Source organism: Rhineura floridana, chromosome 6 (genome assembly GCF_030035675.1).
Source record: "Rhineura floridana isolate rRhiFlo1 chromosome 6, rRhiFlo1.hap2, whole genome shotgun sequence".
Taxonomy (NCBI): domain Eukaryota; kingdom Metazoa; phylum Chordata; class Lepidosauria; order Squamata; family Rhineuridae; genus Rhineura; species Rhineura floridana.
Window position 1 is genome coordinate 154,496,306 of NC_084485.1, and position 25,771 is coordinate 154,522,076.

At 42.8% G+C, this 25,771-nt stretch overlaps 1 long non-coding RNA gene across 3 annotated transcripts in view; it reads right to left on the reverse strand.

The window, feature by feature from the left end:
• The window catches only part of LOC133388061 (uncharacterized), a 39,838-nt gene that overhangs the window by 2,919 nt on the left and 11,148 nt on the right, over nucleotides 1–25,771 (reverse strand). For 2 of the 3 annotated variants that reach the window (XR_009763650.1, XR_009763649.1), the window contains 2 exons: nucleotides 25,068–25,252; nucleotides 10,983–11,031 (listed from right to left, as the gene is read on the reverse strand). This is a non-coding gene — a long non-coding RNA (uncharacterized LOC133388061). Of the gene's footprint in view, nucleotides 1–10,982; nucleotides 11,032–21,902; nucleotides 22,067–25,067; nucleotides 25,253–25,771 lie in introns of those variants that run through there. The other variant, XR_009763651.1, reaches the window with a different exon arrangement.

The window sequence follows — 25,771 nt, forward strand, 5'->3', positions numbered from 1 at the left end:
CAGCTCAGTCAGAGAAGCTGCTGGGCAGTAGGGTGGACAGCACACCAGCAGCAATCCTAGTTGATTGTCTGCTTGACCTGACACCAGGTGCAGGCCCTCACAGCCAGCTCCAACACAAAGTGGTTTCCTGGTGACAAAGATGGAAGTTCTGTGGACCACAACAACTCCTCCCTCTCCCCGTCAATGCAGCCTGTGCTGGTGTTGCACTGAGTAGCCAGGTGGGCAAAGCTGGGTCAGATCAACTCCTCTCAGATAACCCACCCAGGTCTTGGTAATGCACACCAAATTAGCACCCTCATCCATGATTAAATCATGGATGAGTGTGGTCTTATGGTGTATCAATCTAGGAAGTTTCTCCTGTCAATCATACATACAACCTATGAGCTGCAAGTAACCTTCCCTCGCCGCCGCCCCCCCCCAGATCTTCTAATAATGGATCCACTGATGGAATTGTGAAGGAGTAATTGCTGCCAGATTATACTTCACTAGAATCAATTTATAAAAGTTTTCATGGATTGTACCACTTTGAGGTGCAAACTGGGGAAATTACATTTTTGAATGTTTCACTATGGGAAAGTGAGGTAGGGAGACTACCTGCATATAGAAAAATAGTATACCACTGGAATGACTAGATTGAATCTTGATCCCTGATCCTAGCTTTTTTAAGTACAAGGGTTTGGGTGGGGGTTGTTTAGGTGGGCAAAGCATTTAAACATGAAAGACCCAACCTTCCACTTGAATCAGTCCAGTCCAGTAAAACTTTTACCATGTGAGCTATTGTTGAATGTGTAAACTAGAGCTGCCGAGGGTAAAGGTGGGCAAAAGAGACCTCACATTTGCCCTCATTGTGTCAGTGTTGCTTGCCAGCCCATCTGTCATAAGGTCAGCTCCTGCTGGGGCGCAAGAGGTTGTTCTCTGCACTGGTGGAATATTTATCTCCTACGGCTGCAGTGCCAAGACAGCTGACATTTTGATTTGCTACCTTGCAAAGCAGGCGCCAGCCTTTTCCCCAAAAGCAGAAAGATTGCATGGGAAAGGAAGGCAGAGAGAAGAGTACAGTGCTGGCCTTAGGCAGATGATTAAACTGTGCAAACTTCTAAAGCAGAAGCCCCCCACCCCATTCCACCCCACAACCCCTTTTCTCCACAGCTACCTTTCCTGGTCATTTCTAGAGCCTGGACAGAGCTTTCTTTCCCATCATTAGGAAAGAACTCGATGTCCTGGTTCCTGTTCTTCGGAAATCACTGTCCAGGTTTATTGTTTTGCCAACTGCCTTCTACAAAAAAAACCTGGTTTCGTTGCATATATGTGCACTAGAGTTGCTACATTTCAGGTTTTAACCCCTCCCCCAGGGGTAGTAGTTAAATCTTATGTCACTTTAACAATCATGTCTTCCCTCAAAGAATCCTGGGAACTGCAGTTTGTTAAGGGTGCTGGGAATTGTAGGTCTGTGAGAGGTAAACTCCAGTTCCTAGGATTCTTTGGGGAAGCCATGACTATTAAAGTGGTGTAAAGGTGCTTTAAATGTATGGTGTGGATGTGTCCATAATTAACAACATAATATAGGGTTTTTCCAGGTAGGGGCTTAACTTGTAAATGAGTCATTGGGACATTGCAAATAGGCTCCTACTGGGAGGAAGGGTGGGATATAAATTCAATAAATAAATAAATAAACCAGTTGCTGGGAACAGTCTTTTTTTTAAACTTACCCGATTTTCCCAAGAAAGAGTAAATCCAGATTAAATGAGGGGGGGATATAGGCTGTCATTTTGATGCCAACCACATCATACGGATGCTGAAAAAAAACTTGCACGCATGAGAAGCACCAGTAAACACCTGTCTGGAAGCACCCATGAACAGGCATGTTATTCTAATTTATCTTTAACCATAAAATGAAAACACATTCCCCCCTAATATCTGATTTCTCACTTTGAGATTTAACTCATTTGAAGACCTGAGAAGGTAGCAAAAAACCTTGACACTAGGTTGCTGAGACCTGGCAATCTTGTCTTAGGGTCAGGGCCCAAAGAAATACAAGGCTTAGGGTCTAGCTCACAACTGAACATTCAGGTAACATTCAGCCCCAAACAGGGATTTGTTAAGTAGGCAGGAGGATATGTAGAGGAATTGGGAGCAGGGCATTGAAGAGTAGGTGTGTGGGAGGGATAGTCACGGTCCATAGCAGCAATCCTCTATTTCAGCCTTTCCCAACCTTTAGGTCCCCAGATGTTGTTCAACTACAATTCCCATCAGCCCCAGCCAGCATGGCCAATGGTCAGGAATTATGGGAACTGTAGTCCAACAACATTTGGGGAGCCAAAGGTTGGGAAAGGCTGCTCTATAAGTACCTTGAGTGGGGAAGTAGGGGGAGGATCCATGTTTCCATGTTTTAGACAACCTGGTGTCTCATAGTGCTTAGCACAGAGCAAGAGAGAAAAGGCCCCCAGACTGAATCTCAGTTCAATCACAAAATTAAACATATTAAACAATAAATGAGGGAAGTTCCTTGGATGATTGCTTTAGCATTTGCTAGCAGTGTAAAGTGATTTAAATTGCTATTCATTTTACTTGTATATTGGATTTTACCTGTAGGCCACTTTGAGAGTCTTGGGCTGGGCTATAAAGGAGAATACAGCCAGTGTGGTGTAGTGGTTAAGGTGTTGGACTACGACCTGGGAGACCAGGGTTCGAATCCCCACACAGCCATGAAGCTCACCGGGTGACCTTGGGCCAGTCACTGCCTCTCAGCCTCAGAGGAAGGCAATGGTAAACCCCCTCTGAATACTGCTTACCATGAAAACCCTATTCATAGGGTCACCATAAGTCAGGATCAACTTGAAGGCAGCCCATTTCCATTTTCATAAAGTAGAATAAAAACATGTAAAAGAAAAATTGAAAATAAAATGGATTCACTGGCCAATCCAGAGTGAATAATTATTTCTCCTCATCAGCCCATCCCATCACCCTCAGCTGTAATACGTGGATATGCAGATTTTTTTTATTATTGGGTTGCTGGAATGATGATTAAAAGCAGATGTGTATGTGAAGAGATGGGAATAGCATTATATGAATGTTACTGTATGAAGGATGGCTCCTTGCAGTTGCCCAGTCCTGCATGCCCTTGAGTGAGTCAGGCACGAAGAAGCCATTGTAGCAAAGATTGGCTCTCTAGGTAAAAAATTTAAGTGAACCACAAAGGACTCAGCTTCAGATTGACGACCAGTGATAAACTCAAAGGTATCCCTCCTTTCCTCCACTCCGTACATTTCTGTGCACTTCAACTACTCCTGCCGTGACTAGTCACAAGGGGCTTCTTCTTATCATCACTCTCCATCAAGCTACCTGTCCTCCTCCTATCCCTGCTACTCCTCTGGAAAGAAAAACTCCTGCCTACCTTTTTTTTACAGTTATCCCTACAAAATGATGCTCAAGAAAGGAATCTGTCACAGAAAAGGAAGTTTGGATCAGAGTGAGCCCTGGGAACAGGGACTGAGGAGAGTCAAATAATACATTCAAAAGAAAAAAGTGGAGGATATATGAAAAGCTGAGAGCCTCGCTTGAGGAAGGAAAACACAAGACAGAAATACAGAGGTAGCATGCAAGCCCTTGGCAAAGAGCTAATGCAGAGAAGGGAGAGACTTAATGAATTATATTTGGCTCTAAACTGTCTGACACTTTTGCTAAGCCAAGTATAATTAACATGGGATCCTTGCTCAGGCCTCTCACCTTTGGGAAGCATGCTGTCCAGCTCTGGAGAGGGTCATTATCACACAGAGTTCTTCTACTGCCAAGCTCAAGAAGCAGAAGGCTATCTTTCAGCTGTCTGGCCTCTCCAGGTGAGGGGGGAAGACCTTAGCTCAAGTGACAGCCAAGGTCAAGACAACGAGGTCATTTCATTCCTCTTTTAACAGGTAAACATCCCTGCTATCTTTCATGCCATGCATCCTGGGTATAGGATGGAGCTATGATAACCATTTTGATGTGTCCCTTTAGATTAGAGTTGTCCACTATTTCAGAAGCTTTAATTGATTAATCATCTATCTTTTAACTAACCTATACATGTACATAAATTTTACATTTGATCAGAACTCCAGTTTAGATGCCTTTAAGATGACAGAGCAAAGGTAAGATAACTTTCAGTTGAATAACACAGCCACTCATTGTCAGAAGGAAAAGCCATTGTTAATATTTTCTTCTTCATTCCCTATTACAGAAGAACTAAAATAGCCTCACCAACTAAACACATGTCCCACTGTCCCCCACTGATTAATTGATTAAAGCCTTAGTTGATAAATGTACGAATTAAACCTGGTACCTCTACTCTGGACTATTGACTAATGGAGAAAGAATGCTACTAATGCTATCCCCTTACTTCTAGTGGTCTTTAGTTACAGACAGGTCCCCGGAGTCTTAACACAACCAAAGACACTGCCTCTTCCTTATATGGTCAATGTACATACAAATAACGGCTGTGCAGGATGAGGGCTTTAACTCATTTACAGTGAGACAGAAAGCAAAGTAGCATCTCCCAGCTGCTCTTCACTTATTAATGGCAGTACGGAAGGAAACTTCTACAGGCTGAACTTGGTCTGCCTTTGCATTACAGGTTTGTTATGACAATGGGCCCTGGGCTGTGCACAGCATACTAATCACCTCAAACCTTTGACAGATATCCTGCTTATGTGAGTCTACAAAGACAAGAAGAGTTTATCAAACACCCGGGAGGAGGGGGCAGAGCTTGGAAAAGTTACTTTTTTGAACTACAACTCCCATCAGCTCAATCCAGTGGCCATGCTGGCTGGGGCTGATGGGAATTGTAGTTCAAAAAAGTAACTTTTCCAAGTTCTGGGAGGGGGGCTGCTATGGTGCAGTGCTGGCATGCCCCATGGAGCCTGAAGGTTATGAGTTTGATAGGATTGTCAGGAAAAGGAAGGATCTATGCAAGCAGCGGCTTCATCTGCCTTTCAGATTCTGGATGCCCAGAAACACCATTCATGGGCACGACATCTGGAAGAACATTTTCCAGGAAATGTTCCGATTCCTTCACAAGGCTGAAACTAAATCAGGTACTGGGAGGCAGGAACTCTACTGTCCTTGATAGTGTTACTCCCGGGAGCTTTAATTAACTGCCTATCTTGTCTCACAGAGCTACATTGTTTGCACATTTTCATGAGAAGCTCCATTGGACTCCTTTCATGGGCAAGGAGCCTAATCCTCTTGCATGCTTCAATGTCATACCAATTACCCATTCGATATTGAATTATCTCCATCAGAGTATTAAGCTAATGAGATGCGCCGAAGACTCCTGCACAGGGAATACCAAGTGCAATACACTCCCATCTAGATCTTGCACTCATTTGTTTTGCTTTGTAATTAATGCCAATTAGGGTGTGTCTTTTTCCTTTAACACAACAAATCTAACAGCATTTCCCCATCACTGTCAGAAAAGTCTTTTTGGCTTCAAGACAACTGAAGAGATTTCCATACTGTCTATCTATAGATATATATGGAGAGAGAGAGAGAGAGAGAGAGAGAGAGAGAGAGAGGCCAATCACATTTGACAGGCAGGGATGGGAACAATCCTACTCCTTTCTCTATCCCCACCCCCCTGCTTCTTCCCCTTCACTCCACATCAGCCTTTTCCAGCCTGGCACACTCCTTATGCTTTGGCCTACAATTCCCATCAACCCTTGCCATTGGTCATGCTGGCTGGTACTGATGGGATTTGGAGTCCAACAACATCTGGAAGATCCTGAGTTGGGGAAGACTGCATTGCACCATCCTGTGATGCACCAGTGAGGCCAGGAACTCAGGCAAAGCAGCACTTTCCTCCATAGAACTCCATAGGGAATCCTATAAAGCCAGTGCCCATCTCCATAACCTCAACCTGGCTTCTGTTTCTTGATACTGTAAAGTGTAACAGAATATTGGGGGCCAAAATATAAATTATAGAGAGAGACTTTCAAAGTCAAATTGTAATAATGAACTTTTCTGGGTTTTAAAATAATTAACGTTTCTTAATAGCGGGGGGGGGGATATCCAATCATATTGAAATGGCTCCCAAACTAGCAAAACACAGAGGTACTTACATGTTTTGCTCCACAGGGCAAATAGCAGTTTGTGTGGATGTGTGTCTGTGCATGTGTGAGCGTGCTTGCGTGCACGTGTGTGATTTTAATTAGAAAAAATGGCACAGGGATTAAGGATTAGGCACACACACAGTGCTGTGGACCCAAATGTTGGAGTATTGGCCACACTTCCAATACCAAGTAGATTTAATAGTAGCTGCTATTAAACTTAAAAAACAGCACACGATCCAATCATGGATGTCCCAATATCATGTATATTTATTTATTATTTATTACTTGAATTTATATCCCACTTTCCTATATAAATATGTTTAAAGTGGCTTACAATAGCACAAACCTGATCCATCTCATGTCTAGTTGAACCCCAGCTGACTTAGTTTAGGATTGTTGGACATGGACTGGGATGACCTGGGTTCAAATTCCCCCCTTTGCTGTGAAGCTCACTGTGAGCATTTGTACCACTCCCTCTCTTTCAGCCTAACCTAATTTACAAGGTTCTTGGCTTCCACACTGGACAACTGGATATTTACTGAAGATCAACCAGCCCACTTTGCTTATTCATTAATTAAAGTATTTATAAGCTGCACTTTCATAAAAATCCATCAAGGTGGCTTACAACATACAAAAACATTATAAAATTAAAAACCAATAAAAACATCATTAATAACATGACTTTGAGCAAAAATCCTTTACCTATGTTTCTCCCTTCAGCCTCTGTGAGGATTTTTGTTTTGCTTTTTAGTGCTCATAAAACCCAACTCTTTTTTTAATACAGTGGAACAACTGAAACCTGAAAGATTGTCTTACCCCTTATATAGCCAGTCAATCACTGTACTCTACAGGTGAGGGCCTCCTGCAGATAGCATCTTATCAGAAGATCCGTTCAGCACAACACAGGAAACAGGCCTTTAGTGTTATGGCACCAATCCTTTGGAATTCCCACCCTTTAAATATTAGACAGGTGCCATCTCTGTTATCTTTTTGGCACCTACTGAAGACTTTTCTCTTTCAACAAGCCTTTTAAATAGAGACCTGATCCCAGTCTGCGTCTATGTTGGAACTGCTTTTTAAGATGCTTTTAAAGCTGTTTTTTAAAAATGTTTTAAAGTTTGCTTTGTTTTAATATATTTTAAAGTCTGTTCTTGAGATGTTTTAGAGTGCTTTTACTGTTTTGTTTGCCACCCTAGGCTCCTTCTGGGAGGAAGGGCAGGAATGAAATTTAATAAATAAATAAACTATCCAATCTCTTCAGGTATAGCTGAGTATGCAGCTCTTCAATCCTTTCTCAGGGGTTTCAGCCTATATAGATTGCTCTAGTCATGTCTTTCAGTATGGTCTTCTCTCCACTCTAGAAATCAACTCTATCACTTAAACTCTTCCCTTTCCAAATACTCTGCCTTTACATCTGTCCCCCAGCTCAGAATGCAGGCATAGTGGGCCCTAATCGTAATTTGGATTGCAGTGAGAGGGAGACAGCACTTAAGTGGTTACTTTGTTGGACGGAGCTGCAATGCTAGCTTCCTGGCAGCAGGGTCTCTGCCACTTACCGGGAGGGGAAGGGGCAGGTTGCAGGGAGGTCAGTGCAGGGTCTACCCATGCACTCACAGTACACAGACCTCCCCACCACCTCACTCTTCCCAGTGTCAGTGAGCCCACTGTCAGGAAGCTAACGTTACAGCCCAGCCCCACTAGCAGAGCCACTTCTGATCCTTTCCCCCACACCATGGTTCTGACAAAAATCACCTCTCCCATTATTTGGGGCTGGGAAAGGGAAACTGACCACCTGGCTATAGAGTATCATTTGGATTCCAAACGTCTGGAAGCATAGCAGCTATTCTGCTTACAGGCTAGAAGCACCCCAGTGACAATAAAATGAGGTAACTGCCCATCCACTATCTCAGTGGAAGGACGTAATATAAAGGTTGTAAATGAAACAGTAGCAGTGAGGTATGTAAGATGTGCACCAACTTACATTTTACTTCACTCACAAGAGCCTTAGGCAAGCTGCTCACTCAGCCATCACCCTCACTCCCAAACGATGGCATCAATAATGATGGCCTGATTTAAGACTCAGTTATTACATTTAATTAAAAGCTGGCTTGAACGCAGAGAGAGTCAGAAGTATTTCAAGTAAATAAAAAATAAGTGCTTTGAACACTCAAAAACACTATAAAATCCTATTCTTCCTTATTTTTTCATATATTTTACCTCCATGAGAACTAGAAACTTTCATGAATATTGAAAAGAACACTCATTTGGTTAGGATTTCACAGAAACAATTAATGTCTGTCTTAGAAGCCAAATTACACAGCTCATGGTGAAACGGCTCACTGCCAGAGCATCTGTCATTTGAGCTGGTGCCATTGACTTGGGTTAAGTACATCTAGATTTCTGGAGATTGCTCAGCTCAGTTTAGATGAAGCATTGTCATGCAGTGGCTTCAGCAGCCAGGTGGCATGCAATAGCCCAGGGATCAAATGCTGGCAGTTTTCCTCATCCCTCATTTCTTGTACGGAAAGGCCTCTTAGGGAAGGGCCTTAGCTCAGTGGTAAGGTATCTCCTTTGCAGGCAGAAAGTCTCCAGTAGGGCTGGGAGAGACCCCTGCCTGAAACCCAGGACAGCCGCTGCCAGCCAGTGTAGACACTGCTGAGCTAAATGGACCTATGGCCTGACTTGGGGTAAGGCAGCTTCCTATGTCCTTATGAGCCGGCTTTTTCATGGACCATAGTGCACTGCTGTCTGAAGTGCAAGAGACTGAGATTGCCCTGCCACGGCAAGGTGGAGACCAACCCGCTTTTGAGTTCACATTGCTAATGGCTGATTCATGTTACAAGCGAAGGTGCTTCCTTTCCTCTTTGCACTCAAAACAGGCAGGATGATCAGCTACAGGGTCGGAGGCGGAAACAGTAGGGCAGGGCAACAGAAATAAACAGAAGGGACCTAGACAATACACCCACCCATTCCAGCACCAAGGGCAACTACACTGTCCATCTCATGGCTTTCAGGCTCCCTTTTACAAGATTGCTTTTTGTGCCTTCATTCTTACACCCCCTCCCTCTCCGTTGTTCAGGATTCTGTGTTCTTGCTTCTGAGATTCAATTTGAACAACATCCCATAATTTCTTCCTCGTTGGTGGAGAATTACAAGCATTCAAGCAAGCTTTTGAAAAGTTTTGCTTCTAATCAGTGTGATTAGTTCAGAGTCCACTCTCCAAAGAAAGGTCACGAACAGCTTTGGCTTGCCACACAGCCCACAAGGCTTGCACGCATTTCAAAGCTCTTGCCCTTCTAACCCACGGCTGGACACGTATCTGGCTGAAGTGCAGCACACAGAGCCAAGCTGAATGGAGTTCAGCAGCCTTGACAACTGGTAGACATAAACTTCTATGCATCAAGCTTTTTGTGGCAAAGGGCTATTATTCACTGGCACAGCTAGGGCACCATGTGCTTTTTACTGAGCGGAGCCCATCTTTTTGCATTGCAGATCACCATGGCCCAGGGATATTATGTGCATTGTACCAAACAGCTAAAGCCAATCATACAATACTCTGCAAGAGGATAAGACTAGAGCACCTCGACACAGGACAGATGCTCATTGCTTCAGAAAGCTGTGGAATCATTCCACACAGATCAAAAGGGAATTTGAGGAATATGAACAACAAAGGAGAAAGTCACAGAGGATTCCTCACAGCCTTGTTTTGGGGCATGTCCACAACTTCCTAATGAAGGGGATTGAGTCTTTTGTTTAAGACAGTGAGAAATGCCTTGCTAGATCATACCAATGTCCATCTAGTCCAGTGTCTTGTTCCCTGCTGCCATAACATAAGAACAATCTTCTCTAATCTGGTGCTGTCCAGAAGTTTTGAACTACAACTAGTTCTAGTCCGCATGGCCAATGGTCAGAGATGATGAGAACTGTAGCACAAAACATCTGGAGTACACCAGGTTGGGAAGGCTGCATAAGAACGTAAGAGCCCTGTTGGATCAGATAGCCTTATCCTCCAAGAATTGGTCTAATCCAGCCTTTCCCTACTAGTGGGCCACCAGATATTGTTGGACCACAATTCCCATCTTTCCTGACCATTGGCAATGCTGGCTGAGGCTGATGGGAGTTGTGGTCCAACAACACCTGGTGGCCCACTAATTGGGAAAGGCTGGTCTAATCCCTTTTTAAATATCGTGACTACATCCTATGGTAGTAAAGCCCATAGTTTAACTATATGCTGTGCAAAGAAGTATTCCCTTTGTGTCTTTAGCCACATGTTTCACATCCCCAGCACCAGAAGGACATGAAGATAATGATGGCCTTCCCCCAATGTTTGTCCCCAGCAGCACCTGTCAGTCAAGCTATACTGCCCCTCTATATTTGACTCCATTTATACCTCACTGATAGCCACTGATAACTTTATCCTCCTTGGAATTGCTTAATATAGCATCTGCAGAACACTCAGGTGAGAGAGAGAGAAGTATTTTCAAGGGAATTGAAGGTGGTATGGTAGGACCATTGCGCCCCATGGACAGAACCAGGGCAGAAGGAGTGATCTCACCATTGCCCTGGTAAGTGACGCCACTGTCAGGAGAGCAGTGGTGAGGCACTGCCCCACCATTCTGCCCACTTCTGCCTTGGGGCACATTTATTTTGCGCCACTATTGTCTCTGGCCAAACAGGTTTTGAGCTTTTTAGTGCTTATAAAAATATGCAAAGAGAGACAGAGAGAGATGAGTGTGTACAGTACAAGCAATTATTTCTCTATCACACCACATCCACTTCTGAAAAAAAACAGTATTGTCTGTCTCCAAGTAGGGTGGTGGGCCTAGTAAAGGAACAGCCCATATCATGCAGTCCTCTTAGCTGTCTTCCAACAGTGACCACAGAGGTGTCCCGGGGGGGTACCTTTTTTCCTCATGATATTCCTCCAGCTCCATCATTGCATTTTCTGGCACTAACAGAATGAAGAAAAGGGGGAAGCATCAGATGTAAGAAGAGGTGTTAAACGTAATCAGATTTCCTAATGCGTTTTGAACATCCATGTTCTTCTACAGGGAAAACAACGCAATATCTGATCAGTCTTGAAAACAGCATTCCGTATAATTTCACTTCTAGCAAAGCTGCTATCAAACTGATCACCTTGTTCAACATTTAAACACGTAAAGAAGCTGTTCTCGTAAATGAAATACTCTGTTACTGATTAGATGTTAAGTAGCTTCCCCTGAGGAAGAACACAAATGTTCAAAACATGTTGGAAAATCATATCGGTTCTTTGACTTTGTCATGTGGACTCCTTCTGTATGCAGTCATGCTTTGGCATATGGGCTTCCTGTTTTAAGCAAGCTACACCTGCTGAAATTCTCTCTTCTAAACAACTGTTAAAGATACAAGAGGCCTGCCCTCTTTTCACCTGGCCAGCCTAATTTGAGCCCCTCTGGGAATACAAGGTTCTCAGTCACAAGAAATCTTGCCTCAGTTTGCACTTTTCTAAGTTTACTTAATTCTTATATTGAACTGAGGTCTAAACCTGCAATTTAGGTTATAAACTGCACTCAGGCCACAACCCTATAGATACTAACTATGGAGTGTCACATTGAACTCAATGGGACTTATTTCTAAGTACATGCATAGGATTGTTAAAGCCTTGGGCTTGGCTAAGTAGGTAGCTAGATATAAGTTCTAAACTGAGGCAAAGTCTCCTGCACCTTTAATAATTGTCTACAACAGTTGCATGAATAGTTGTCATGTAAAGTGCTCCTGCTGAAATTCCCTTTTCTACAAAATAATTAAAGGTACAAGAGCCCTGTCTACAGAATATGCTCCTGAGCTGTATGTTTCTACAGGATTAGCCCCACCACCATCACAAGTTTAGCCCATGTCCTTGCTGTGCTCTTCTTTTCAGCTTCATTTGGGTAGGACTTGACTTCTTACACAGGTTTCTAACACCCCTGTCTGCTTCCCTCAACGCTTTATCACTGTGGCTAAGGTGCTTTGCCAGCTAGGGCCCTCCTCAAGCCATAGAGCAATAATTTAAACCACATAATAGTAGCAATGAAGATCACCAACAATTCTCAAATGCCAGGTAGATTTTTTTAAAAAGTCTTAGGGCCACAACTGAAAAGGCCCTTCCTTTAGGAGCTAGATGACAATCTCATCTTCCCAGAAGACAGAATTTGGAATAGGATAGGTTATGCTCACTGGCAGATTTCAAAACCTTAATGAATGAATGAATGAATGAATGAAACTTTATTTTTACCCCGCCCTTTTTCCAAACTGGAACTCAGGGCAGCTTACAAATAAAACTACATGTAGTTAAAAACATAGAAAAACATACAATTAAAATACAATTAAACAATGCACAACCTTAAAACCTTAAAAGGCACTTAAAAATCTAAAAACAATTTAAAATAATACAAATAATAATATAAAACAATAAAACAAGCCTTGTAATGCCCAATCCTAAACACCTTCTATCCCAAAAGCCTGTCGGAATAAAAAAGTCTTTACTTGCCGACGGAAGGATGGCAAGGAGAGGGCCATTCGTGCCTCCCTAGGAAGGGAGTTCCAGAATCTAGGAGCAGCCACTGAGAAAGCCCTATCTCGCATCCCCACCAATCGCACTTGCGAGGGTGTTGGGACTGAGAGAAGGGCCTCTCCTGAAGATCTCAGGGCCCAGGCAGAAGTTATCAGAGGCCTATAAAAGAAGTTATCAGAGGCCTATATGTGGATGGCAGTATTTGATAATAGCTCCAATTCCCAAACAATTCTAAAGGGCAAAAACTATTTAAAGCAAACTGCAACACCCACTATGGCATGAATGACAAGTAGGTGGGTCTCTGTCTGTCAGCAGGTGGTGAACCAGTCAGAATTGGTAGAAGGCAGGTTAAGTAGTGATAGGCGAACTACTCTCAGATCAATCTGGAAGCAGGCTGGCAATTCTGAGCATTATAAGAGAATTATGTGGCAGGGGAAGAGACACTTTATTTCCAGTAATAATGTAATTTTGTACATTTGTGCTCCTTTTCCAGGGCACATATATGTTCTCATAGTGCTGCTGGGGAGCCATAGGGTGAGGCAAGGCAGCTTCACCAGCAGCATGGCTGATCCAGCAACAGGAGTGTCGCCCACCAGACAAATGGTACCTGCCACCCAAAAGGGGTAGCTTGTTGTGGCTAGGGTGTGGCTCCATCCATTTATAGCCAGTCTTGTCTGGGTGCAAGCAGAGCCACGTCAGTGTGGGGCTGCCCCATCCTCAACTTTTGGACTTGTGACTGGCTTTAAAGGTCATGTTTACATGCCACATAACCTTGAAGCATACTGGATTTTGTTTTCAACGTGAGAAATTCCTAAGCTAATTTATTGCTTAGGAGTCAATATATTGTTCTGTAAACATATATGTAGACCAGCTACATATGTGTTCCAGTCATAACCTTTCTAGATACCCTAAATGACTGTGCCCTTGAATAGTTGGTCATGGACTGACCAGAGGGGCGACAACCCTGGACTTAATCTTAAGTGCCACCCAAGACCTGGTGCGAGATGTAAACATTGTCAAACCAGTTGGGAGCAATAACCACAGTGCTATTATATTAAACATACATGTAAATGGCCAACTGGCAAGAAAATCCAACTCAGTCACTTTTGATGTCAAATGAGGTACCTTCCCCAAAACGAGGAGATTGGTAAAAAGGAAGTTGAAAGGCAAACTCCAGACAGTCAAGTCACTCCAAAATGCTTGGCAGCTGCTTAAAAACACAGTATTAAAAGCTCAGCTGGAGTGTACAGTCTTCCACAGATCAGGAAAGGTACCATCAGGGCCAAGAGAGACAGTGTTGTGTAGTGGTTAGAGTGTTGGACTAGAACCTGAGAGACCAGGGTTCAAATCCCCATTCAGCCATGAAGTTTGCTGCGTGACCTTGGGCCAGTCACAGTCTCTCAGCTTAACCTACCCCACAGGGTTGTTGTGAGGATAAAATGAGGAGAGGGAGGAGAACCATGTACGCCACCTTGACCTCCTTGGAAGAAAAGTGGGATACAAATTAAATAAATAAATAAACAAGATGATTACCCGAGTGGTTAAGGAGCCGAGTCAAAGAGGCAAGAAGTCTTCCCTCAAAAAGCAGATGTCTTGTCTGAATGAGGACAATAAAAAGGAACACAAACTCTGGCAAAAGACATGCAAGAAGACAATAAAGGATAAAAAAGAACTTGAGGAGCTCACTGCTAAAAATATAAAAACTAATAACAAACGATTATTTAAATATATTCAAATCAGCAGACCTTCTAGAGAGGCGGTTAGACCCTTGGATGATAAGGGGGTCAAAGGTGTGTTAAAGCAGGACAAGGAGATGGTGGAGAAGCTAAATTAATTATTTGCATCTGTCTTCACAATGGAGGATATAGGGCAGATTCTGTGCCTGAACTAATTTTTGCAGGAAATGAGTCTGAGGAACTAGGCAAACATAGTGAGCTCATAGTGAAGCCATGTAATTCACTCCCACAAGAGACAGTGAGGGCCACCAACGATGGGTTTAAAAGAGGATTAGATGAATCCATGGAGGATAAGGCTATCAGTGGTTGCTAGCCATGATGGATATGCTCTGCCTCAATAGCTGGAGATAGTGTGCTTCCAAATACCAGTTGCTGGAAATCGCAGGACGGGAGAGTGCCCAAGGTTCTGCTTACAGGCTTCCCATAGGCAACTGGTTGGCCACTGTGAAAACAGGATACTGGACGAGATGGTCCATTGGCCCGATACAGCAGGCTCTTGTTATGTTCTTAAATTACACTCCCATTTTAAAAAGTTCTGGCCAAATGCACAGTCAATGATAATTTCATTGAGAGTAAGGGGTTAAAGTTAAGTAATAAGCTTCTAAGATTGCACCAACAGCAGATGCCAGCTGCAGAGTGCCTCGTCTGATGAATGCAGACTGTGCAGTTGCAAATTCAGCACATACAACTCAATCTGCATTCTGAGCATAGTGAGAATTTTAAAGCAAGGAAGCTGCTTCCTGCAGGACCAGGTCCCAGGTACCCAGCCAGCTGTGACTAATTTCCATCACCTGTCCCTCTTGGGAGGGATACATAAGCTGGCTGGCTGAACTGGCCTGGGAGACCCAGTGCCTGCAGGAAGAAGGAGAACATCGCCACCCAGGGAAGGAGAGCCTGCTGTTGCTGCTGCTGTTGGAACACCCCCTCCACCACCCTTCCCAGTGGGACTGCTGCCTGGCAGACGTGCCTCCTGCAGGACCAGGTCCCAGGTACCCAGCCAGCTGTGACTAATTTCCATCACCTGTCCCTCTTGGGAGGGATACATAAGCCGGCTGGCTGAGGTGGCCTGGGGTTTTGTCTTTTGTTTTTGTTTTCTTTTTTTTTTTTTTTTCAATAATTTTTATTCAGATTTTCATAAAACATACAAGACGAAATCATAAAACATTCAAAGACAAAAAACAAAATCAAAAATAGTTAAACAAAAAGAAAAAAAGAAAAAAAAAAACAAAAATAAAAAATAAAGAGTAAAATATTGACTTCCCATTTGTCAAAGATCAAATCAGTTATAAGTCTATAATATATAACAATCCTGTCTCTTAAGTCATATTATAAAATCACTTTCCTCCAGTAGTTATCTTACTTAATCATCAAATCTCATAAACATTACTTTATTCTTTCCACAAAAAGTCAAAGAGAGGTTTCAATTCTTTAAGAAATATATCTATCAATTTTTTTTTTCCAGATAAGCATATCGATTAATCCATCTCATTACTAATTATGATAATCTTATTGTCATAACCATAGTCAAAATAAACATTTCAATTAATCCATCACATCAGAATCTGTTAGGTTCAGTAATTTCAGTAGCCATTGTTCTATTATCCCTATTAGTTCCATTTTCCATCTTCCATCTTCAGTAGTCTTGTTAAGTCCAGTAATTTCAGTATCCAATCTTCCATTATCAGTATTCCATAATAATCTTGCTGTCAAAGCCATAGTCATATAGTAAGAGTCTGATGGGAATTACCTCTATCCCAAATATTTTCTTGCCATCCATTCTGAATAGGTTGCTGAAATACTGCTGTAAAATCATATCTCTGTTCTTTTTTTCAAAATACACTGGGTCATCTCTTGAAAGTTTTTCCATTGTCACATGGCTGCAGTTAATTCCATAGATTTTCTCTATATTGGGCTCCATCACATCATTCCAGTCCAGAAGATTATCCATGCCATTGATAACTTTATCTCTAGAATCTTCATTAATTTCTTCAGAGATAACATTGAGTTCCAAACAATTGATTTTATTTCTAAAGTCCATAGACTCCAAATCTTGTTCCTGTTCCACGTTTGTTCCAATCTCCGGGATCTCCTCTCTCACAGGGACCCCTGTTCCAGTCTCCAGGGTCTCCTCTCTCACAGGGACCCCTGTTCCAGTCTCCAGGGTCTCCTCTCTCACAAGGACCCCTATGTCTTTAATCTCCTGTGTCTCCAAACAATAGATTTTGTTTCTAAAGTCCATAGACTCCAAATCTTTTTCCTGTTCCACGTTTGTTCCAATCTCCGGGGTCTCCTCTCTCACAGGGACCCCTTCCAGGGTCACCTCTCTCACAGGGACCCCTATATCTTTAATCTCCTGCTTCATTTTACTCAATTCAATTTTCAGCTCCTTACAACCCTGTCGCAGGTTTTGTTTCGTTATCTCAATCTCATCCATTATTTTCTGAAACATAGTTATTTCCAGATTCTCAGCCACTTTCTTAATTGCCATTTTAAAAGAAAAATATAGGAAAACCACTTCTTATTTCAGCAACAATTGGGTTAATACTCCAAACTTGGTGACATCACAGTATAAACAGAGCAGACAGCCTTATCTCTCCATGCTTAAGTAAACAAAATGCAGTTCCCAGGATCGAAACAATTAATGGCGGTCGTCAGGAAACAGATTCGTCAAAATAAAATAGACCAAAAAGAGAGTAGTCTCAGACAATATAATATTCTTCAAAATAAAAATCTGGAATAGAAATCCCTCTTCTGTGTATATCTTTAGAATGCAAATCCAGGACAGCTTTTTGCAACAAAAACAGAGATAAGCTATTAATTAGTGAGTAGCAGAGAGAAGTTATGGCTCCCCAGTGAGATGTCAAAAACCGATCAATCTGGCAAATCTCTTTTAAACAGCAACAATTTAAGTCAAGTAAAAGAAAAATATAGAAAGAAGGGTGCTTGCCTGTTAGTGCGTTCTCTCTTAGAAGATAAGATGAACGTTCGCTTTATCAGATAGAGCTTGTTGTTGAAAATCCGTCCCACCTTCGTCGGCTGGACCTCGTCCCATAAATTAATGAGATCTGGTCGTCCCAACAAAAATAGGCTTTGAGGTTAATCTCTTCGTTTCTCCCTACCCGGGAGAAGTTTAATCAGTCAAAAAAAAAAAAAAATCTGACTGATATATCTGAATAAGCTTCTTTTGAGGCAGGAGCCCGTCTCAAAAGCAGGCACAGGCTAAGTCACCCTTCCCGGAAGTCCGTCTTTTGTTTTTGTTTTCTTTTGGGTGCCATTGGTTTTAGCTATGGGTGGGTTCGGTTTCGTTTTATATTGTAGTTCTTGGGTTTTTATGTAGTTTGTATGTTGTATTTTACTTTATCTTGTACGCCGCCTAGAGTGGCCGCTTGTGCGGCCAGATAGGCGGCCTAGAAATAAAATGTATTATTATTATTATTATTATTACTGTCCTCAGAATATATCCAGGCATTACAAACTAGGAAAATCCATATTCCAGGCCCATTTTTTCCAAACCATGGCAGCATCACCAACTCCAGGCCACAGCTACCACCTGAGAAACCAGGAGCGATACTGAATTCAGGAGCAGCCCTAAACTATGGACCTCCCTTAAGGAAGAGGGGGATTCCATAGCCATTTCTTCACCTAGCCACTCCACTGAGTTCCCTATCATCAACTCTGTTTTGTCTGTTTTGAAATGTGAATTTTCTCACCCTCATCCAGTCCATGGGGGACATAGCAGCTCCAGAAGGCAAGTTTAGTCAACAATGTTTTTAGGGTTAATCGCTTTCGAATGTTTCATGAGAAGTGATTCATGAATGAAATAGAATAAAATAAAAGAGCACAGGTTAAACCTCCCCTCCTTTTAGCAGGGGATCTGATTTTTAATCCGATTGGGGGGGCCCACAGCTGTTATTAACTTTTTTTTAACAACTGCAAGACATTCCAGGTATGGATTTTCCATATCATATCAAGTTGCACCTTAGAAAGTTTAAATACCCAATTCATGGACAGTAGTCTGTTGATGGCTAGTAGCCCATGACATCAATACAGAATCTTATCAGGCACATATCACGCTAAAGCTGAGGGATTAGCACTGGCTGCCTATTAGCCACCGAGCCAGTTTTAAGATTCCACTACTAACATACAAAGCCCTAAATAACTCTGGACCAAGTTACCTCAAAACCCATGTTCTGATCCATTGCCTGACAAGGATATTACGGTCAGCAAATGGAACCTGGTTTGTTTTGCCACAGTCTGATGATCAGCTTGTGGTAGCACAGAGTTGTGCTTTTTCACTGGTGGCACCGGTATTACGGAATGCCTTTCCTGCTGAAATACAAGAGGCTCCATCAGTATTGGCATTCCACCAGCTCCAGAAGACACACCTGTTTAGGTAAGCATTCCCCTGCCCTTGAACTTAAGATGTTATCTACTAGTGTGTTTTTGAAACTGTTTTGTCATGCTTTTTAACTGCTTTGTTTTATTGTATATATTAATTAGGATGTTTTAATGTAATGACTGAACTGTAATTCTGTATTTCAATTATGTATGTATTTTATAATTGATTTTTTAATTGTAAAACTCTTAGCTACCCTTTTGACATATAAGGGGTATATAAATTTTTTTAAAAAAACTATGTTCAGAAGCAGTATACGTTCGATTAAGGCATGCTGAGAGAAATAACAGGAGAGGCCACCACTTTTATGCCAAATTTGTAAGCTCCCAGGGGTATCTGGCTGGCCACTGTTAGAAACAAAACAATGTAGGACTGGATGGACATTTGTGTCACTGCCCATCCCAATCCACACATGGATTTTTATCCAGGTATGTTTTCTCCCACCCCCTCTTTTGCTTGAAAACATGATAGCAATTAAGATCTGTGTAGGTTATGCCTTTAAGCAACAGGAAGTGAATCTAAATATGTCCTCAGACCTTCTCTTTTCAGTCCTCTCTGTTGCAGGCGTCTTTGCAAGAAAGAAAGAAAGGAGAGGGTAACTTTTGCTTTGATCTGCTACTGGTGTGTGAATTTGAGACCCTGGGCAAAGCATCAATGGGCAAACTTCATCAATGTTTCCTTCATTACTACTTCATCAAGGAGTTTCTCACCTGCCAAGCTGGGCTCCTAAGGAGCCCTCCAAGGTGGAGTGATGAATGGCAGCAAGAAACGAGAGGGACTGATGAATATTTATGTGCCATACACATTTGAATGAGGAATAGGGCTGTATCTTGAAACAGATCATTAACTGGATAAGATGAGTGACCTACAGAGGACTCAGCTCACATTGCAAAGAGACAGAGGCCATTTAGCCTTAGGATTTTTCCAATTCCCCAAGGAACATTTCCAAATTATTATAGTGACCCTGTGCCTTAGAGCAGGGATGGGAAACCTTTTTGGTGGGCCTACTTTGGCAGGTGGGCGGGACCATCCTCATGTCAAAATCCCCTGTGTGGGGTTCCCAAGTCTGAGAACCACAGCACAAGGGGTGTTGCCAGCCCTATGCTTTGCAAGCCTGCCTGTGCTGCTCTTTTCCATCTCTGATGTCAGATGAGAAGGAGCCCACAGAGTGGCTCACAAAGCCCTTTGCAAGCCTTCCTGCACTTCTTCTTTGCAGTTCCTTTCCATCTTCCTGAAAGGCAGGGGTGGGGAACCTCTGGCCCATGGGCCACTCTTGGCTTGCCACTGGCCTCCCCATCTAGCCCACCACATCATTTGAGGGAAGCCATGGCCACCCATGCTACACCAGACATCATACATGATGTCGGAGGTGGAAAGGAATAAGCACAGGGCAGCTTCAAAGAGAGGCACTGGAGGGAGAAGCGGGTGTCCATTAAATGGGAACTGCTTCCCCCTCCTTGTTCCAGCAAAGAAGCAATCAGGAGCCCATTTTGACGTCACATGCAGGGTGGGCGGGCATAGATTTCCCAAAACAGCCTTGCAGTTCCCCACCACAGCCTTACAGGTTATGTAAAAAAGGTCTATCAGAAGCTAACACATTAGGTCACTTCCAGACTCCCTGTTTATTGAGCGTTCATCCAGATTTGTTTGCACAAAGTTTGTGGGGAGGTCATACATTGCCAGCTGTTTACTGAGCATTCATTCTTATTTATTTGTGGGAGGTTATACAATGTTGCATCAAGCAATTGTTATTCCACACTTTCCTGCACATTCTTCCATCACTTCCCTCATCACAAAAAGTCCACAAGTTTTGGAAGCAGGTTTGTGGCACAAGAGCACCAAATCCACTTTAATTGCATGATCAGAATTTGCTGCAATGCAATTGAATCCCATCTACAAAACAGCAATTGTCTGGAGGCGACCTCAGTCCCAACTATGTGATGTCTAATTCGATTATCTTGCCTAGGAGGAAAGGGACTTGTAGTACACAGTCCTATGAGTAATGCAGGTCCAAAGCCTATGACTAGTGGCAGCACCAGGTAAATTTAGGTAGTTACCTAAGGTCCATGAATGGTTAAGGAGCCATTGAGTGGAGCTGTGGACCTGGAATTATCTCTAATCCATCTTTATTTATTTATTTATTTATTTGATTTATATCCCACCCTTCCTCCCAGCAGGAGCCCAGGGCAGCAAACAAAAGCACTAAAAAACGTCATACAAACAGACTTTAAAATACATTAGAACAAAACATCTTTGAAAACATTTTTTTAAAAAGCTTTGAAGACATCTTAAAAAAAGGAAAAAAAGGTTAAAAACATGTTTTTACAAAGAGTTTTAAAAAGCAATTCCAGCACAGAGGCAGACTGGGATAAGGTCTCAACTTAAAAGGCTTGTTGAAAGAGGAAGGTCTTCAATAGGCGCCCAAAAGATAACAGAGATGGCGCCTGTCTAATATTTAAGGGGAGGGAATTCCAGAGGGTATCTTTGCTGTACCTGAGACCACCAAGGTGCGTGGATTAGGCTTGTAAAACTGATGCAGGAGATATATTCGTAAAGGGGGAGGAAGTGTTGCATAGAAGCTGAAGGCAGTGCTAGAAGTCCCTCCCACTGAGAGAGCACACTGCTCTCCAAGTTTCTTCTCCAGTACGGTCCCTGATCCAGCCTCCTTGCTGGTCTGCCAAGACATTTATGGTCTGCAGAAGTGACTTGACTAATGTGCTTACCGATGAAGCAGGGCAGTCTGCTGCTCAGCCCTCGCCCCAGAAAAAGTTGGACCTGCCCCAATTAGCAAAATCCTCCCAAATACACTTCATCTCTCACATACATAAATCCACCACACACACGTTGACTTCAATCATGTTCATAATTAAGGATGGGTGAGAATTTTGATTCAGTTCGCATTTCAAGCAAAATTTATCAAATTTGCAATTCCTGAAACAATATGAGAACCAAAACACAGCCATCCTTCGAAATTCGCATTTATTAGAATTTTGGGATCCAGTTCCCCAACTAAACAACACTTACAAAAATGCATGTATTAGGGGCAAGTGTGCATAAAAATGAATACTGAGTGAAAATTACACGCAAAAAGGCATGAAATGATGAGAAATGGCTTGCAAAAATGTGTTTATGTGGAGAAATTTGAACTAAAACGGTGGAGAATTCTCATGAGGATTTTTTAAAAATAAAACATTGCAGATCACTGTAGAAATGTAGAGAATTGAATTTAACATTGGAAAATGAGAAACTGAGAGAACTAAGACGGACAGATCTTGCCATCCCTATTCATAACTGATATTACAGCAGGCAACTCCAGATGTTCCTGAGTAAAGATGGGGGAGAAATTTGATTCAGTTCACATTTAAAGCCAAATTTATCAAATTTACACTTTCCTAAACAATATGCAAACTGGAACACAGCCATCCTTCGAAATTCGCACTTATCCGAATGTTGCACTGCAATTCTCCAACCACGCCAAGTTTACATAAATGCATGTATTTGGAGGAAATGTGCACAAAATGAATATATTGGTGAAAATAACATACAAAAATGCATTATATTAGGATAAGTTGCTTTCAAAAATGTGTACATTAGTAAAAACTGCATACAAAAATGTATTTATTAGGAGTCACACTAAAATGCTGAAGAATTTTCATGAGGATTTTTTAATATAAATTGGCAAATTGCTGCAGAATGTGAAGAACTGAATTTAAGATTAGAAAAATGAGAATCTGAGAAGCGAAATTCACAGATCATTCCATTCCTATTCCTGAGTATCACACTTGTCAGTAGTATTGCTGCCTCAGTAAATGAAAGGATCGCCCTCATGCATTTACTTATATTCAGAGTCAGTAGTATGAAGGGCATTCATTGTAACAGAATGGCAAGAGTGGGGCAGACCTGGCCTATTCACACATTATTTGGTGCAGGGCATTGGCATGTTGACTGGGGAATGGGGATACACTTTAAGCTCCATCCCCAATGTCATATCTCCTTCCTAGAACAACTGAGCACTGCAGGCAGTTGTCTGGAAGAAAATCTCATCCTGCAGGTTTCTGCTCACTGGGCTGTTGGGGCTCTTACATACTCAGCTGGGCAGGTGATCCCATCACATGGAGCTCCTCCAGACGCACTGAATTTTCCTTACAGACAGCTGCACACACACAGCCCAAGGTTGTGCCAGGAAGCAGATGTGAAGTCAAGGCTGGGAATAAAGGCATGACCCCACTCCCCAGTCAACATGGCAGTTACACATGAGAAATGTGTGAAGATGACGCCCAAGAAAGAGAGGGGCTTGACCAAGAGCCCTGTTCTGGCAAACACCTAAACATGAAAGCTTTAAAACCAGGGATGGGAGCAAGGGTAGACACAGAGAAACAAGCTTTGCCCCCAACATCCCCAGCCGTGTGGGCTGTTCTTCAGACCGTTGTGTGATTAACATAACAGTCTCAAAAATTTTAAGTCTGCTCAGATGAGTGTGCTTAGAAACTCTCCCCACAATAGGAAACCCAAATAAGGCAGAGTTCCTGCTCCTGGAAGGGTTTCAAAGCACATTCCGCTGAACATGCTTAAAAACCCTCTTCAGACCTTCACACTAATTATGCAGCTCACTTGCCTGAGGACACTGGAGTGGAGATTGCGTGCATGCCCCTTCCCCCCCCCCCATCCATGGTTTTACAGTTCCTGGTTAAATGTCCAATACAACTAAGGTCAAGTACTTGGTATGCGTGATCAGGCAACAGATGCGAGGGACTTGCACAGGTCAGAGTAAGGTGACCAAACATGCAAAGGAGGATGGGGTTTCTGTACCTATACTTCAAGAGGTGGAGAGGAGGAAATTTCAGCAGGTGGAGCTTTCCCCTCTTGGTCCCTGCAGCAATCCCCCTCTTTTCACAACGGTTAACCTTTAACCATTAAATGCGCAAGAGCCCTGCCATTATCTGCTCATCATCCTGTGCAGAAGGAAGTATCTGGATGACACTGTTGTGGGAATGGGAGGAGTGAATATATCATTGCTGCAAATGTGTCAGGAAGTGCAAAGGACAGAAGGCTGAGGATCCAGAGAGAGGAAACTTCAATATTTTAATCTTCCCGTGAGAATTATGACTGTCCATCAAGCCAGCAGTCTGTAGGAAGGTCTGAGCGGCAAGAGAAGCCCTGTCCTCCTGGCCCAGATAGCATTGATAGCTGCTCTGCTCTGGATTGGTCTGAGGAGTGGGATCATGTGCTTTGGTGAGGGCTTGCTCCTTACCCTGCTGCCACACCTGAGGCATTGCTGGAGGGGAACGCCAAAGAGTACTGGCCCACTGGCATTTCATTCTAGAGTATTTATTAGGGTTAGGGTGATAGATACTGGATGGAATGTCCCTCAGTGAGAAAACAACTTTAATCAAACATGTTGGTAAGCTGTATTGAAGCCCTTAATGGCAAAGGGTGAGAAATAAATATGTTAAACAAAAAATGTTTTATTAATCCCTAATAGTACATTTGATTGGAATATCAAGGGAAAAGAGTAAAATCTCAGATTAAGCTGCCCAAACCAGATGGAGGCAACCTATTTTCTGTTCAGCCTGGTGCGAGTTTTTACTACTGGCTCTGCTCCCATGATCACCAGCCAGGTATGGCCAGGATCAACGTCCTGGCCTGCCAAGTGCCAGTAGCACCCACCAACCCACCCAGTTCCAACTTCCAGTCTGCCAGGCACTATCTGTCATCTCCTAGCCTTCCCCCCATCCCTCCCTCCTTCCCTTCCCCATGCCCTGCCCAAGTGCGCAAGTCTATGGCAGCAGCAACCCTAAGCCCACCAACAATTTGAGGTTTGCCCCTCTACAGCCTCTATCAGCCTTCTGCTTATTCTGTATAGTGAGGCCTGTGAAAACAGTGGGGCAGGAGGCTCCAGCAGTTAGCAGGTCACAACACATGGCTGGTTTTCTTTGTTATTCTTGGTGGGTCACAAGTTGTGCTGGTCCAGTCAAGCGTGCGCACAAAAGCAGTACACACCCCAGATTTTAGTCATGCACAAAACTAAACACATAACTATCCAGATCAGACAGCATTCTTGCTCATTTGAAAGGAGCTGCACAGCTTGACTGCAAGGAGCTCAACCTGCACAGCAAATTTCAGGCAGCCTACCAAACCAACAAGAAGCAGTTGTCTCCATAAAAGTATAAATAGCTGGGTTTGTGACTTTCTTGTTAAATGACAGCACCAAGTCAAAAGGTGAGAATCTGTAATTATTATTGCTTTTTATAAAAGGAAATATGGCACACAGAAGTTTTAAAAACAGCACAAATAAGATCTACAGTTAAGAGAATTTTTCTCACCCATGGAATGCTATAGGCCTTTCTTTTCCTGCTGATGTGCAGCCCACATAATGCATTCACCTGCCTGAGTAAGCAGGCTGACTGAACAGGATGTGCTGGAGATTAAAACCATTCCCCTTCCAAGCTCAGGTTTCACAGAGTCTCTTTTTTGCCCAGTAGCAAGTGTGACAAGCCAGACTTCATTTCTAAATGAAAAGATATGTAAGCAAAGCTCTGAACAATGTTTCCTCAGACCCCTGCTATCCAAAATTTAAAGCAACAATGCAGTGCATGCTTACTAGGAGGAAAATCGCTCTGAAATCTAATGTCAACCAATAAATAAAAATAGCCTGAAATGCTCTTCTGCCTTTAACATGAGCTTAATTTACAGAAATCAGAATGCAAATATTTTTGCCTACTGACATCTGAAGACCAAAGGTTGTATCCGATGTAGCTCTACGTGGATTTTTCCATCAGCGCAAGGATTTCTTCTTGTACAATGGAATAATCTCTCCCTCTCCTCCCCCACCCACCAACATACTTAATCTGTTCTGGGGGTTTCCAACTCACCAGAGCACATTTGTGGACAGTGCTGGGTACATGTGGGGAAAGACAGGAAAGGTAAATCCCATTGCGCAAGCCCTTGCACTGGTGCAACATTTTCATTTATTTTTTATTTATTTTTTATTTGATTTATATCCCGCCCTTCCTCCCAGCAGGAGCCC